The 17,213-nt window shown below is 58.3% G+C and overlaps 1 protein-coding gene across 1 annotated transcript in view; it reads right to left on the bottom strand.

Moving 5' to 3' along the window:
* LOC101619831 overlaps window positions 1-17,213 on the bottom strand; it is a 102,029-nt gene that overhangs the window by 76,152 nt on the left and 8,664 nt on the right. The gene's annotated exons all lie outside the window — the stretch shown is intronic.

Below are 17,213 nucleotides of genomic sequence, written 5' to 3'. Positions count from 1 at the left end.
CGGGGAGCGGGGAGAAGGAGGCGGCCAGGGCCCGCGTCACCTGCTGACATGGCAGTGGAGTCCAACTTCCGCCCCTGCAGGCCCTGGGCAGCCGCCTGCTGCAGAGCCCAGAACGTGCCCAGCTGTGCCTGCTCCCCCTGTGCAGGCCCCTCTCTCCCCCCCCGCCCCCCCACTCCTTGAGCCTTATCTTCTCACACCAGAAAAGCTGTCTCAAAGGCTCTCGGGTGCACAAGCCCTCACCCACACAAGACGCCCTGCGCCCCAGAGGCTCTGGGGACCCGCCTGGAGCTGGGGATCCTCTCCAGGGCTGAAGCCTTGTGCCCGTGGGGGAGGGGAGACCTCAGACAGGTAAACAAGTAATTAAGCCAGGAGATGCTGGAAAGGGGCCCCCAACACAGCCGAGGGAAAGCTCCCCAGCCAGTGAGGGAGAGAGGCCCGTGTTCCCACAGGCAAGCACATGGCAGATTTGCTTCCGCTCCCCCCTTCCCTCGCCTGCAATCCTTCCACTCTTGTAAAAAAGAATTAAAAACAAACAAAAAAGGCTGCTCCCGCGCCTTCCCCAGATCAGTGCTTCCGTGGGTGAAGTCTGCAAAGTGCAGCTCGGATGCTGAGAGCCGGCACCAAAGCCATAGCCATGGCAACTGATCAGAAACATAGGAAATCCATGGCAGGCTGGCGGAGCGGCCCGGGAGGCCAGCGGGGCCGCCCGCACCCCACGGGGAAGCCGCAGAGGCAGGATCCCGTCCCGCACAAGCTCGTCGGTGCCAGGACCGTCCGCCCCGCTCCGGGGCTGGTCCCTGCCGAAATATCCAGAGCCTCAGCCAACCGGACGCGTGGGGGAGGCGGCTGGGAGACCTCCACCGGGCAGAGGTGACCGGTCTTGCCGACTTACGGGCGCCGTGGGCACCCCACAGACCCGCTGGGGGCCACATGCTGCGTGCGACAGGGAGACGCTGAGACACGGACAAGCCCCCTGCCGGGGCCGGGGCCGTCTGTAAGGCCAGGGGCTGTGGCCGGAGAAGGCCGTAGCTGAGTGCCTGGGGCCGAGGAGGGACTTGCACCATCTCAAGCCAAAGCCTGACAACCTGGGGTGAGGGGGTGCAGCCACCAGCCCCACCCGGGGCCATCCCCTTGGCCTGAGGCACCCTGGAAGGGAAACCGCACCCCAACGGTGGAGTGGGCTTGATGTCTCCAGCCATGCCCCTCTGCTCGGTCCTTGAAGAGTGGACGTGATACGGGCCTGCCCCTCGGTCTCGTGGGGGCCTGGCGAAGACGGACCCACGGGGACAGGCGCGGCAGCCGGCTTGCAGCCCCGTGTCAGGTCTGGACAAGGCCTCAGGACTGGGGCCTCCTCAGCCGGACGCACTGGGTCAGGAAGCCACTGCTCATGGCATGACGGGTAGATACGAGGACTTCATGGAAATGTTCGTTTGAAAAGGTATCTGCCCCCCTCTGCCCGCTGAGGCCATACGTACAAGAGCCGAGCGGTGGAAGCGCCCCAAGGGCCCATCAGCGGATGGGTGGATTGAGATGTGGCCCTTGTGCGCCATGGACCACGACTCAGCTATATAAAAGGTGAAATCGTGCCCTTTTCAACAACCGGGGTGAAGCTGGAGGGGATGTGCCGAGCAAAATAAGTCAGAAAGAACAAATACCGTGTGATTTCACGTGTGTGGAAGATAAACAATTAAAGGAAAGGACAAATGAAATAGAGCAAAAGGAAACCCGTGCAGTCGGCCAAGATGGCGGATACCAGAGGGAAAGGCCGGGGGCGGGGGCGGGAGGGGCGTCGGCTGGTGTAGCTGGGAACGGGGCCTCTGTGAGCGGGGTGTGTGCTTGTCTGGACTCAGCAGGCCCTGGGCCTGCACCCCGGAACCGGTACCATAAGCCAGTGCGCGCCGGCGCAGGCCTGCTGTGGGCACGCGCACGCGCACGCGATGGGCCAGCCCCACCGTGTGTTCCCACGCACGCGCCCCAGCCAGCTCGCGGACCAGCGCCAGTAACGGCCCAGAAGAGCCAGACTTCGGGCCCTCCCTGGTGGGCAACGGGTCAGGATGCAGCACCGCACGCTGGCCGCGGCCGCTTCAGTACGAGCCCCATCCCCAGGCAGCAGTGACCCCCAGGGCGCGGCAAACCTCTCCTGTCTCCCCGCTGCTCCCCTCAGCGGTGGACTTTGTCCACCTGCCTGTTCTGCTCCCCACTCTGTTTCTTGGGAGTCCTCTCATCCCCTGCACCTCTGGCCTGTACCCCAGTTCTGTGTGCATAAATAAATAAATCTTAAAAAAAAAAAAAGCCAGACTTCAGAGAACAATGAGAAAACGTAGAGAAGCCAGATATAGAAATACTGACACATGCAAAAAAAAAAAAAAATCAATTCACTTCCACAGATTACAACTGAAAATTCCCAGAGGGAAGGGTAGATTTTGGAAGAGAAAAAGAGATTATATTTTATGGGAAGAGATACAATAACCATTCTCTTCCCATAAAGCTGGTTTTAGAAAATTGTCTCTGCTCCGTAGATGCACACTGCACATTTTCAGGATAATACTAACAGGAAATCGATAGGGCCTTTATATGTGCGAAGACCTTATCTCTGGGATCCCAGCCGCTGTAGGGTGCAGGAGTCTTCAGGAAACCGCTCACCGCACCCGGCCCCTGCCCGGAGTAGCCTCTCCATCCGGGTCTTTGTTCTGCAATTGTCCTTATCATTTATTTTCTTGTGTGAGACAGGACCACGCTCAAACTTCAGCTTTCCTTGGGGCCGAGGACCTTGGGGTATCGCTGCAGCCGTCTGGGGCCCCTGGAGGGCCAGAGCTGCAGGAGGTCGGCGGGAGCCTCCGTTGAGCTGAAACAGCACAGCTCGCCTTCGCCTTCGCAGCCTCGGGGCCGCCCTCGGGGACGCGGGCTGCCAACACACTCTGCCCTCTGCACTCCACGCTCTTAGCCAGCTGCGGCCGGCCCCAGTCAACCTCATCCGGGCTGAAAAGAAACAGGATGAAATGTGTAACTCCCCAAAAGACCGACGCCCCGGTCTTTCCTCCCAGCTGGGACTCGTGCCCCGTCCTGCAGCGTCTCCCCTTTCCCAGAGACTCAGCGGCTGCCACGGGGCAAACACCTGAGCGCATCAAGTTTGGAGGACGCTGGCTCCTCCATGTGCAGGCCCAGGGCAGCCCCACAATGTACAGAACCCCTGGGGGTTCCAACAACAGGAACCTGTTGTCTTACATTCTGGGGTCCACTGCTCTGAAATCTGGTGTCCCCAGTGGCACCGGGAAACAGGAGCAGGAACACTCCTGCCTTGCCCGCCTCTGGTGGCCCGGCCACCCCAGGGATAGGCCGCCCCAGGGCCCAGCTACTCCAGGACCCCAGGCCGCCCCAGGGCCCAGCTACCCTAGGACCCCAGGACGCCCCAGGGCCCAGCCAGCCCAGGACCCCAGGACCCCAGGCCGCCCCAGGGCCAGGCCACCCCAGGGCCCAGCTACTCCAGGACCCCAGGCCGTGCCAGGGCCCAGCTACCCTAGGACCCCAGGACGCCCCAGGGCCCAGCCAGCCCAGGACCCCAGGCCGCCCCAGGACCCCAGGCCACCCCAGGACCCAGCTACCCCAGGCCCCGGGCCGCCCCAGGGCCCAGCCAGCCCAGGGCTCCAGGCCGTCAAGGGCCTGTTCGCGGCTGCTTTCCTCCGGTCAGTGGTCGCCCGCCTGTGTCTCTACTGTGTTCTCCCTTTGGGGAGCCCATGTCCCAATTTCCCCTTTTTGTAAGAACACGGACCATACTTGATTGGGGCCACCCTAATGACCTCGTTTTTGCAGCTCACCCTGTGAAGGTCCGGATTCCAAAGTCGCGTGGGGGTTGACGTCATGTCTTTACCCGACACGGCTCCCCCGCAGCCCCCCCCAGGAACTCCCCCCACGAAGGCAGGGACAGCCCTGCCGCGACCCTGGCTCAGGCCCCAGCCCCCACACCATCCGCATCTGGCCCGCAGTTGTGGTGTGGAGCTGTGCCCTGCTGGCAGGGGTTCAGCCAGCTCCCGGCTTCCATCGAGCAGAGATCCTGGTGTGGGGTGCCCCGCGGCTGCTGTTCTCCCAGCGACGACCCGAAGTGTCCACGGCGAACCAGCAGCCCTGAGACACCCAGGCCGGGCCCGGAGGCCCTCCCTGCAGGAGGCTGGGCGTGCTCTCACCGGAGCTTCGGGAAGCCAGGGCTCGAGCAGGCCCCTGCCTCCGGATTCTCTCACTGATACCACGAGCGCCTACTGAGTGCAGCCACCTTCTGGGTGCTCGTCCGGGCAGAGAACAGAAGGCGTTTTGAACCCCTGCCGTCATCGTCCTCCGGGCCGAAGAGAAACGGGGTGAAATGTGTAGCTCGTTGGGGACCGGCTCATGTGGGTGAAAAGCGTGAGCAAGGAGGAGAGGACGTGTTTAGGGGTGCTGAAGCCTCCACAAAGGCCTGAGGGGCTGCCGAGGGGCGAGGCGGCAGCCACAAAGATTGGGGGGAGCTTGCAGATGGACGGGACACAGCAAGAGCCACGGGCCGGCAGCGTCAGCGGCATCTCTGGAGCAGGCCTGCGTGGCTGGTGCAGCGTGGACAATGGGAAGGAGGCCTGAGGGCCGAGGGGGACAGACCCCAGGGCTTGCCGCGTGCCAAAGACACGAAAGGCTCTCCGAGCCCAGCAGACCGCCGAGGCGCCAGGGCCGATGTCCAGGAGAGCCGGCCGGGGACCCGCACGCTGGGCCGTGTGGGACGCGCTGAGCCAGAAGGCGCGGACCGGGGGCCCGACGGCGGCTGGACATGGCGTGAGGGAGAGGAGAGGGCGGGCTTCTACAGAGAAAAGTCGAGCTGGGATCGGAAGCCTGCAGGTTCGGAGCAATGATCGGAAGACTCAGCTCTTTGTTGCAGTGAAGCAGATGATGAAATCTGTCATTTCTGTCCTTTCCTGGTGTCCTTGCCCGTCAAAGGTGCCAAGTACACTCACACTGTTGCGCACCACCTCCACCGTCAGAGCCTCATCTTCCCCACTCCGTCCCCACTGTGTCCCCTCCACGCTCCCCCTCCGGCACGGGCGCCCACTTCCCCGCTTTGTCTTTGTGACCTGGGCGCCCCCAGCGCCGTGTGTAAGGACAATAGCAGTCTTTGCCTTCGGTGGCTGACTCACTTCAGCCACCATAATGTCTTCAGGGTTCATGTGACGTAGGTCAAATGCCCTGCCTTTTCAAGGCTGGCGAGTACTCCGTTTACACGCATGCCGTGTGTTCCCTGACTGTGTCGTCGAGGTGGCTGGTTGGCTTCCCCACTCTGGTCACTGTGAACATTGAGGTTAGGGACACACGAACAAAAGTCGGTTGGATTCCTTGCACTGGGGCCTCTGGGGGCTCTACCAAGGGCGACTAGATCACGTGACGATGCGGTTTATGTCTCTGAAGAACTGTCCTGCCGCTGCTACAGCCGCCGCGTCATGTGACATTCACGTCCGCCGTGCCCGGGTGGCACCGCGTGTCCTCCGCCACTTGCCATTTTCTGTTTGCTTGCTTTCAACAGCCACCCTAACAGGCGTCCAGTGGGATCGTCCTCAACAGGTCAGTTTTGAGAAGGTCAAATCCAAAGTGCCTACTGGACACTGGAGTAAAGATGTCAGCTGGGGACTTGCACGTCGGGTCACGGCTCAGGGGCACGGCAGGGGCGTCTCGGCAAGCGTGAGTCAGGCCCACGAGACGCCCAGGTGTGCCCGGTCCAGAAGTAGCTGCTGGCCACAGCCAGCCATTGAAACGAACATATTCAAAGACATCAAGTTTAGATTCCACTCCCCAGCCACACCAGCCCCTCTCTAGCGTCCACAGGCACATCTGGCTAGTGGCGACGCTGCTGGGCAGCAGGGGCCCAGGACAGGCCCGCCACGGCAGGACGTGCCCCGGGGCAGAGCGCGGGGCCGAGGCCTGATGGAGCAGAGAAGAGCCCGGCACCGAGTGCCAGCTGAGTCCGCAGGTGGCACCGGGCAGGCACAGGCTGGCCGAAAGCCAGGGCCACCGGAGGCCCCTTTCCCAGGGACCGTTCAGATGGCGCGTGCGGCTGGGGCTGTTTGGGGACAATGACCACCCCACCTCCCCAAAGGAAGGGTGACAAGGGTGAGCGCCAACAGGCTTCAGGGCGTCGTGACTGAGCAGCCCCGCTGGCCCCTCGTCCGGTGACCGTCTGGTGCACCCCGGGCCCGTCAGGGCCTCGGCCGCCAGCTCTTCTCCCCGCCGCGACCATCTCAGAGAAGGCTGAGCTCCACAGGGCCTCCCGCCAGGGCGTGTGGCCGAGGGCCTGTCTTCCAGAACCACGCCTGGCTCTGGCACTGAACAGAGGTACGTGTGGTTGGCGACCGCAGGGTTTCCTTCTCGCCCACAGCCTGCCCTCCGGACGCGCCGCTGACTCACGGCTCAGCTCACCTGTTGACACCGACACCCACGTGCCAGAGAGAGCCCGAAGGGGCAGGGGCAGAGAGCTGGGTGTCCCTGCATTGCTCCGTGCTGCAAGTCAGGGGGGCTGGAATGTGCTAGAACGTGAGGTCATGGCTCTACACCCAAGTGGCCTGCGACACCTTCAGAATGAGTGACTGCGTGGCAGCAGAAACAACAGCCCTTGTTTACCTCTGAAGTTCACACGTCCTAGTGCAACCTCTCGTTTCCATGGAAACCATCTATGATGCCGCCATGAGAGGATTCTTCCAGAGAGTGAAGGAATAGTGGCACAGGAAATGAGCTCTCGAGTGAGCTTCTGGCCCTGAGGAGGCCCGGTGGAGCGGGAGCAGGCCGAGGAGGCCGCCCGGAGCCGTGTGCGGCGGACACAGCTGGTTCTGAAGATACGGCCGTCTGGGGGCCCCGAGCCTGTGAAAGAGGCTCCCCTCGCTCTCTCGGGGAAAACTGTTCTCCGGTCAACAGTAAAAGCTGTTGGTTCCACCGCACAGACGGGCAGGGAGAGAGGGCAGTGGTCACCCATGGTTCTGCTTCCTAAGCTGCCGCACACGGGGGCCCAGCCCGAAGAGCAGAGACGCCATCTCAGTCGGAAGGGCAGCGCCTGAGGTCTGAGCCACACTCCCCGGGGCCCGGGGCGGGATCCGTCCCGCCTCTCCCAGGCCTCGTGGCTCCAGCTTCCTTGGCTTGTGGCCACGTCCCTCTGAGGTCTAAGTCCCTCTTCACGGGCTCCCTTCCCTGGGTCCATGTGACCAATCTCCCACAAAGACACCTGTGAGGAACCCCAGGGGAGCGTCTCGAGATCCCGCAAATACAGGCACATGCCCAGGTTCCAGGCCTTAGGGTTTGCGGCTATCTTTGGGGGTCCATTAAGATGCCCAGTACACCCCCATAACAGGGGACTTTGTCCCAGGTGCTGAAGAGTCCACTTCCTACGCCCCGAATGGCGACCCCACGGGTCTTGTGGCCACGGTCAGGCCGTGGCAGGGCCGGTGCCTCCCGTTCTGAGGCCTGGGCATGGCAGGGGAGCCAGGGTGTCGCATGGTGATCCCAAGCCCTGAACCTTTTGTCCTTTCGTGTGGTTTGCACAGAACTAATTGCTCTAACGGGACGTGAAGCACACGAACCTGACAGGTGGGCTGTTTCTGCAGGAAGCTCACCGGAGAGAACGTTCCTGCCCCCTCCCCCACCCAGCAAACAGCATCTGGGCGTCCTTCAGGTTTTTGCCAAATGACCGTTGGTGGACACCATGACATATGGGGGTGAGGCACGTGGAAGCGTCCAGGGCACGTGCTAGCCCTTGCTACCCTCCTCCCTCCGAGGCAGAGGAGGCTGTGCGAGATGCTGGGTGCACCTAACGCCGAGTCACGCGGGCAGAGGGGCGGCGCCGGCCCACGGGCGGGGCGAAGCTGGCAGAAGGGTCAGGCGCTGAGGGAGCGCCCGTCCCCCGGAGACCAAACAAACCTGCAGTGGTCTTCCTGCAGACGAAGATGGGGAGACTCATCAGCGTCTCAGCCTGGACGTTAAGTTGGTTTGTGTGTCTGTTCTTGCCTTCTTTTTTTTGGACAGAATTTTGACCAAAAGTTCCGGAGGAGTTTCTGTTGCCGGGAATTAAAGACCAGTAGGGCTGTCCTGCCTCACATCGTCGCCGTCTAGATCCTTCGTCCTTCCTTTGCAGCCTGCTGAGGCCAGAACACATGGCCGACCTGAAGCCCTGGCCCTGAGCCCCTGAGCACCTGGGGGCCGGGGGTGACACCCCGTCTCCACTTGCTGTTGCACAGTAGAAAAAGCTTCGCTCCCAGCACACTCGCAGACTGCGATCAGCTTCAGGATGAAAAGCCACCTCCCTGGAGGCGCAGAGTTTAAGGCTCAGCACTAGGAAGCTGTGGCAGCCCCAGCAGCACGAGTTTGATCCCCGGCCAGGGAGGTGACCCCCAGGGCACAGCAGGCCTCTGCTGTCTCCCCGCTGCTCCCCTCAGCAGTGCACTTTGACAATCCGCTTGTTCTGCTCCCACTCTGCCTCTGGTGAATCCTCTCACCACCCACCACCCCGCAACTCTGGCCTGTACCCCAGTTCTTATGCGTGTAAATAAATACATCTTAAAAAAAAAAAGACAGCAGAACACACTTCTTTTTCTCTCTGGAGGGCATAGCGGTTGTTGCAGAGACTCACAAACAAGCCCCTTCCCTCAGAAGCGTGAAAGGACTTGGTGCATGTTTGAAGGAACGGGACCACTCGAGGCACAGAGGTAGCCGCAAGGCCCGCCCTGGACAGGCCAGGGAGATGGACGCTGCCGTTTCCTCTGCTCATCTCCATTCCACTTGAGTCCATGCGGGGAGGAGGGTGGAGGGCACAGCTCCGGCCGCGGCTGGACACTCCAGCAGGCCCCGGGCTGGGAAGGGGCCGGCTGGGGCAGTAGCCTCGCCTGAGTGCCGACCTGGGCTTCTCTCCTGACGCAGACGCTTCCGCTGAGTCAGAGCCGTCCAGTCGAGGCTGCCTTTGTGGGTCACTGGTAACATCCTTCCATATCAACGTGCAGGGACATTATAGAATAAAACTGCACAGTGGCCCGAAGTCCCCCGAGTCGCCAAGCTATGAATCAAAGGAGCGGTGGAGCAGCCATTTCAGGAGCGGTCAGAACCCGGGTTTCGCTAATCGACCAGCTCCCAGCGGGGATAGGAACACAGTCTCTCTGAATTCCAGCTTCCTCACACGCAAAGGAGCCTGTTAATTATTGCACCAGAGAGTTGTGGAGAAGATTGAATGAGATAATGACTCAGCACGGGTCGGCACTTAGTCTATACCTATGGGTAGCTGAGTGATTTTCACTTCATTGTGTTCCAGAAGGTACAAACTGCTGAGACACCCGCGGGGGGGGCCGGGGGGGCACTAACGCTGGGAAGGTGTGTGCAGAGCTGCTGTGGCCTAGAGACAGAGGCGCGATGGAATCCAGCCACGAGGCCGGCTGCCCCTGAGGACGCCGCAGGACCCGTCCAGCACAGCCCCCCGGAGGGCTCCCCAGGCGAGGCCAGGGGGCCGAGGCCGGAAGCCCTGCTGCGGCCCTTCTCAAGGGGCCTTCAGGCCTCACTCAGCCGCCGACGACCACTGAGGCTGCGCTTCCCCGAGTGCAAACAACCAGCAGCGGAGAGACGAGCGCTCTCTGTGCCAGGTGTGACCTTAAGCCGCGGTGGCTGCTGCGTTCTGGAACCTTCCATCCTTGGCCGACAGAGGGCATTCCTGCTTCTCCCTCAGCTCACTAGAAGACAATGTCAGAGAGAATAAGGCCTCTGGGCTCAAAGTCAACCGAAGTCAAGAGCTGGAGACTCCGATATGTTGTTTTGATTTTATATTGTAATAGAATACATGCAGCGTGCACCTGGCCCTCTTGGCCATGTTTGAGTGTCCAGTCCAGTCGGGTTAAGTGTATTCACTTTTTGGCGCATCCATCTTGCAAAACTGACCTCCACATAAACAGCTCCTCTTCCCCCTGACCAAGGACTCCTGGTATCCTTGTAAGGCAAAATAGTCATGCATTTTTTAAATGAACTACCGGCCGTCTCAGCCCCCTGGGAGACACCCAGGGGTGCTGCAGGGAGACACCCTGCAGCAGGAGAGAACCTCCCATCTGGGTGACGTCAGATCCACTTCAGGAACCTCCTGGCTCTGGGCCTCTTTTTTGTTAGAAAATGAATTTCTTCCGGATTATGGAAGGGAAAAAAAAAAAAAAAACATGTAAAGACAAATGAAAGCAAAACACAGCAAACCAACCAACCAACCAACACTCCGAGGCTTTCCTTTCCTTTCATGCTGACAAATCCTTGAAAAGGAGCCTTTCTTCAGACTGGTCCAACTCTGGCCCATGCAGGTGCCACTCATCAGCCTCCTGCGACAAAGCCCCCCACACCTGTCCCTCCTTGGACCCCCATTGTATCGGCCGGAGAGAGGGAAAGCTGCCCATGTCACAGAGCCCCTTCCTGGGGCCTTGGATGTTGGGTGGAGGGCAGACGCACCCCCCTTCGCAAGGACCAAGGTTCATTCTGTGTCAGCACTCTGCCCCGATGATCCTGGGAACCCCAATCAGAACTCCACGCTGCTGCCTGTCACTGGGTGAGAACATCTCTGCTTCTGCACGTCCATCTTTTGTTTCCAGCTCTGTGTCTCCTGATTCAGCATACATTACATACATAGACGAGCCTTAAGCCTTTATTATATGCCAGGCACACAGTGCTATTGAAATATAAACACCAAATATGTCAAGCACTTGCCTCAAGGGAGCTTACAGTCTGATAAAGGAAATACATGTGTAGATGATAGGAATTTGTCAGTGGAATATCAGTGGAATAAGTGGGAATGTGTCATAAATCATATTTGACAATGGGTTTTGCATTAAAGCTGTTGAGACGCAGGCAGGAGTTTGCTTCCTCCAGAAGTCCCAGTGCAATGACAAACAGATCGAGATGCAACTGGACGAAATAAATGGAGAAGAGATAACATCAGACCTATGATGTCAACAAAACACTGGGAGATGTAAACCGGGGCCCTTGGTAGCAAACTTAGGCCTCTCCACTCTGCTCAAGGCCTAGGAGGTGGGCAGAAGCAACGAGAAAGCGGGCTGGTCTGTGCTACAAGGCCCAGGAGTGGTTCCGGAGTGGGCTGCTGGGCAGGGTGTTAACAATCTTTTTGTTAAAGGTGTATTTATTTATTCATACAGAACTGGGGTACAGGCCAGAGGTGTAGGGGGGTGAGAGGCTTCACCAGAGGCAGAGTGGGGAGCAGAGTGGGGAGACATCAAGCAGCAGCTTGATGAAGTGACTGCTGAGGGGAGCAGTGGGCAAGACGGAAGTCGCCAAGCGGCTGAGTCTAGCTTCACAGTGCTGTGTTTTAACCTGTCGCACCACCAGGGAAGGCCCCATCTTTATAAGGAATAGTTAAAAACCCCAAATTCCGTCCCCCAATCTTCCCACTTGTGGAACGACACAGCCCATACCCTGTAGGGTGTTTATTGTCTGGTGGAATGCAGCAGAGAAGGATCAGATATCAGAGCATAGCTAGATGTCATATATTCTAGTAAAATGGGAACTTCATGAACGTCTAGATAGCGAAACGTTATTCACAGCTCTTCCCCTGTAGGGTTGTTCCTACCTAGGCAGGAGAAAGGAGGACCCCTCACTGGGAGAACTAATCCAAGAAAAAAGACCTGGATATCTGACATCTGGGGGACCTGACCCGACAGCTCTCCAAGAAGCACCCCAGAAGAATAGCCTTGAACATCTATTTAGCATTTCCATGGACAGCCAAGCATCCCAAGAGCATTGGGAAAAGTCCCCTACAACCAACCAAGCCAAAACAAATAGGAAAAAATAACAAGGCGGAAATAGAAACAGTGAGGAAGAAAATAAAACTTAAAAACACCCTCAGAGATTTTAGAGAACATATCGCATCCATAAAAGGAAAAATATCAGGGAAAAAGAAAGTGTTCTAGAAAACGAAAAAGTATTTGTTCATTTAAAAAATCAATAAAAGGTAAGGAGATATAGCTGAGATCTCCAAAAAGACTAAAAAGACAAAATAATAGAAATAAAAAGAGAAGAGCACTGGACACCTGGCATCACAATAAAGTTCCAGTAAGTAAGCCAGCAGAAACGGAACCAAATTAGCAAGCACCCACAGGTTTCACGAGTGATGGACAGCAGGTCTCTGGCTAAACAAGCCTACTGAGCACCCAGCTCCATACATTTTTTAAGTCCCACTCAAGGTACCTCACAGTGGGCTTTCAGGACCCCAGCTATAAAAAGATTTCCAAAGAAAATGAAAAAACACAAAAGTTCAGGATGTATCTGAACAGTGCAGTGACAAACTCAGTGTGGCCAGCAGAGAGGGGGGTGCAGAGTTAGCGAATGGTGCCTTCAAACCTGAGGGGACAATTTTACAACCTAGACTTTTATACCCAGTCAGACTATCTACCCATTGACCGAGGTGACAAATGGAAAGGGAGGACGTAGGCATCCAAGTTTCTTAAAAGAAAACTGGAAAGATTTGGTCCATAAGACAACGTTTTTGGGATCAGGACGTTCAGGAAACAGTGTTAGCAGTCAGCACCGGACAGAAGAGAAGTTTTCCCTACAATGAAGATACAAGGAAGATGCTAGATAACAACTGTGGAGCGGCCTGTGTGACTCCATACACAAAACTCTAAGAAACATAAGCCCATCGATGATGACAGCGGGTCATAATTTCCTGGAGCTAGACCCCAAGAAAGGCTAGCTTAGGAGGAAATAAGGAAAACGTTGGGTTATGGAAATGTTCATCATTTCAATGATAATAATTCATGGGGGAAATGTGACAAGACTCATTGTTTATTTGGAATAGGTGCATGCTGGCACATAAACTAGAGTGTGATAAAGTTATTAAAAAAATTAGGAAAATAAGTGGGGCTGGAGAGTGGTCAGAGGAACAAGCCACACACACTAGAAATAAAAAGAAAGAAGCTAGAGAATAAAAACCATACAGGATACACTGAGGAAGGTTCCCTTCAGATACACGTCTAATTGGGACCCCCAAAGAGAAGAGTCCCTTCACACAAGAGCGCCAGAAACCTAAGGAAAATGAAATATTACAGAAGCGCTGGAAAACAGAACATTGCCAGACTCAAGCTCTCTGCCCCGAGAAAACGCCCTTTAATATTGATGAAGGTAGACAAAGACATTTTCAAGTAAATAAAAATGGAGAGTTCTCCAGCATGCACTCAAAGAAATTCCGTGGGGTGTCTAGGCTGAAGGGCGGTGACCCTACACAGAAGGAGGGAAAACTCAAGGAGCATTCAGAGCGCGATAGCTTGTTCTTTCTGGCTAGAGCCAAAGACCCAGGCAGGAAAGGAAGGGGCGTCGCCTGGGACATCCGGAACCAAGACGGGACAGGGGCCCCAGCGCCAGGAGGTGGGCGAACCGACAGAGGGAGGCGGGAGGCGAGGGGCAAAGGCAGCCGAGGCTGAGGGAGGATGCCTGGGGTTCAGGCAGAGAGCAAAGGCCACAGGAGTCGGGGTTCAAGGAGTCCAAGGGAGCTGGAACGTCAGTGCAACGCTGGGGGTGAGCAGCGACTGCCGGAAACGAGGGCGCGCGTCGCAGAAGTAGCCCAAGTGACGGCCCGACCGGAGGCGGACCTAGCTCTGCTTCTCCGAAGTAGAGATCTTGGGGGCCTCCCTGCTGGAGCAGGGGTTAAAGACAGCACTCCGCAGCCCCTGCAGCACGAGTTCGAACCCCGACAAGGGAGTGACCCCGGGCGCAGCAGCCCTCTCCTGTCTCCCCGGCTCCCTCAGCAGGGGGTTTCAGTCCATCTGTCTGTTCTGTTCTGCTCCCCACTCGCGCTGGTGAGTCCTCTCATCACCACCACCGCCGCCCGCACCTCTGTCTACACCCCAGTTCTTCTATGCATAAAAAACTAAATGTGAAACAGGAGTAGAAGCCTCACTCCCCACCAAGCCCGCCTCTCCCCAGTCTTCCTCAGTTCCACGGGGGCTCGGCCGCCTTGGGGAAGCCGGAATGCGCGTGATCGTTGACTGCGCTTGGCACTGCCCAGAAAGCCGGTGGGCAGTTCCCGTGAGTGGCGTCCAGAGCGCATCCCTGGCTGAGCACCCTCCTTGCTCAGCCCAGGTCCAAACCTCCATTCGCTCTTGCCTACCACCCTGAGGGCGGAGGCCCTGCATGGGATTGTTAAGGGTCTGTACAGGCGCCTGAGTAAGTTCAGACTCTGGCTTGACCCTTCCCAGCGCAAGGCCCGCTTCCACACAGATTTCTTATTATCGGACAAGAACTCACGGTCCCATAAAGTCAGCACCTCAAATGCATTTCCCTAAGAGCCTCCGAATGCCTCTCCCTTCTCTAGCTTCCTTCATTGGAAGAACACAGACCCTCCCTGTGAAGCTGTCCGCAGCCCCTGCAGCACCAGTCCAGGGAGACCTCTCCTGTCTCCGCTGCTCCCCGGTCCATCTGCCTGTTCTGCTCCCTACCCTGTCTCTGGGGATCCTCTCACCCCACCCAGCCCCCCCCACACACACACTCTGGCTTACACCCCAGTTCTTGTATGCTTAAACAAAAAATTTAAATCTTTTTTTAAAAAAAGAATATCATATGTAACAACGCTAATAAATAAACTGGGTGCTGACCGGCCGTTTAGTGGTCAGCGGCCTCCGGTCACCAGCAGGCTGTCAGTACTTCTGGGCGCGTCACAGTTGCATGTGGATTTTCAAGTGCGTGGGCGCAGCTACCTGAGCCCGCCCCACCCAAGGAAGGACGGAGCAGAGCAGGGAGGGGAGGCTGAAAAACGCTGGGACAGGGCTCAGGAAGGGCCCGAGGAGAGGAGACTTGAGAGACGCGAGCAGAGTGTGAAGAAGCCGCCCGGCTCCTCGTCTTGGACTTGGCCCGGGACCTGGGGATGTGAAGGAGACACTTGAAGGAGACCTGGGTGAGCCCTGCGGGAGGCGGGCGGGGGCGCCTTCATCGGACTCGAATTTCCCTCCAGACTCCCCTGCCCCCCCATGGGTCTGCCCAGCAGGTGCCTCCTCTTGTGGAGGCTCTTGGGTGCTTCCTGGGCCGTTGTAACTGCGTCCTCTCTCTTCTCGCAGTTGCACTAAACGTACTAAAATTCTTTTTGCACTAAGGGTATGTTTTGTCTTTATGCAGGGTATGGTAGAAGCCATAGAGCAGACAGGTTTGGGGGCCTGGGGAGCCCCCTCATTCTGCACACTAACACACTAGCAAAAGTGTTTTAGTCTGAAGTTCACGTTAATCAGACACCCCATATTCAACCTGTTAGCCCTGACCACGCGTGCAAGAAGAGAGGCTCTGGCCCTGAGGGAGCCCCAAAACAGGACACCCCGAGAACTGTGCTAGGAGACCAGACCCACCAGGTCATCCCGCGGGGGGCTGGGGTGGAAGCATGTGTCCCCCAATCACCATTTAAAGACGAGAGAAGCTCACAGTGCAGTGAAACAATCACAGTGGGGAGAAACAGTGGAGACGCCTGACCTGACACCCCTGACCTGGCCTACTGGCCTGGCACGGCCTGAGCGCAGCTCCCTCCTGGCCTTAACCAGTGAGGGCACAGGTGCAAGTGGCCGCGCCTGGACCCTCCGGCTCCCTTTTGCTGCCCATCACAGACGCGGTGGGAGGTGAATCTGTTCCCGGGACGGGGGTATTTGAGCCTATTTCCCGCTGTCACAACCACCTCCAAGTACCCATAACAGAAGGTCACGGGGGCCTTCCCCGGGTCACTGCGTATTTTGTGGGGGTGGCGATAAACCCAGGTGGCTTTCGGTCACAGAAACCCGGGCCTGGGCCTCCCGAAAGGCGTGTCCAGGCCGCTCATGCCGTTTCTAGAGGCTGCGTTTTCTGGGGCAGAGCATGCCGGGGGGACCTCTTCCCCGTGGGGCGTCCTGGCCAGATACCACCGAGGGAAGACGGGGTTGCCAGAGGTGGAACTAACTGCCCCCACCACTCCACCGTCTCCCTGTAAAATTCTTAACGACCGGCAAATGTCCGCACACAGTTCCGCCCTAATCACAGCTCTGCAGAGGAGGGAGAAAGGGAACCATAAGGAATCGCTGGGCTAGCTGACCGCACGGCCCCTCAGCACACCCGAGTCGGTGCCAGAAGAGCGGCGAGGCCAGGCGGCGGAAGGACACCCGGGAACAGCTGGCGCACATCTGGCCAGACAGAAATGCGCGTCAAGCCCAGACGGGAGAGGCTCCACGGGCGGCGCGAGCTGGCCCTCAAGGGTGGCGTGGGGACTCAGCGCTCCTGAGAGGTGATGATGGGGCAGAGTCAGCAGGAGGCGGGGCGACAGGAGTGTGGGGTCACCTGCTGCCGACTTTCTCTTGATAACTGCACCATTCCCAGACATTTAGAATATTTAGATGGGCCCTCCCTGGTGGCACAAGAGGCGACAGTGCTCGCTGGCCGCAGCCTCAGTGCAGCTAGATCCCTGGCCCACTGTGGCCCCCAGGGCGCAGCAACCTCTCTGTCTGCCGCTGCTCCCCTCAGCGGTGTGTTTCAGTCTATCTCCCTGTTCTGCTCCCCACGCTGTCTCTGGGAAACCTCTCAAGCCCCTGCACCTCTGGCCTGCACCCAGGTCTGTCTGCATAAAAAAATAAATCTTTAAAAAAAATGAATTTAGATGTGGGCCCCCTGGTGGCGCAGGGTTAAAGCCTCAGCGCTATCAAGCTATTGGCAGCCACTGCAGCCTGGTTTGGTGCCCCCAGGGAGGGAGCCCCAGGGCACAGCAGACACCTCCAGTCTCCCCGCTGCTCCCCTCAGCAGGGGATTTCAGTCCATCGGCCTGTTCTGCTCCCCACGCTGTCTCTGGGGAATCCTCTCCCCCCATACACACCTCTGGCCTGCACCCCAAGTTCTTGCGTTCATGAGTACATAAAATGAATCTTTAAAAAGCTACTGTTCAGATGATTGCAGCCAGGCCGCCTCACGATGCCCCAGTCGCCAGGCGCGGGCGGAATGGGTAGCCCTTAGGGCAGCGCCCGAGCCGGGGCTGGGTCGGTGCACCTGCCCCAGACCCGTCTTCGGGACCGGCGGGCTCGGCCTTGTCACTGAGCGTCAGAAACACGCGGGCGGTGTTCCCAAATGCACGGCAAGGCAGGAGCCGAAAAGAGGGCCTTCCCTGGGCGGGGCTCCGGGTGCCCGGCGAGAAGGCCACGGGAGGCTGGCCAGTCCCGCTCAGGCGCTTCCCGCGACGCCACGTGGCCGGGGGCGCC

The sequence above is a fragment of the Condylura cristata genome, unplaced genomic scaffold, assembly GCF_000260355.1.
Source record: "Condylura cristata isolate star-nosed mole 26May11 unplaced genomic scaffold, ConCri1.0 scaffold00008, whole genome shotgun sequence".
Taxonomy (NCBI): domain Eukaryota; kingdom Metazoa; phylum Chordata; class Mammalia; order Eulipotyphla; family Talpidae; genus Condylura; species Condylura cristata.
Note: the sequence above shows the minus strand (reverse complement) of the source record. Positions and strands in the feature narration are given on the sequence as shown.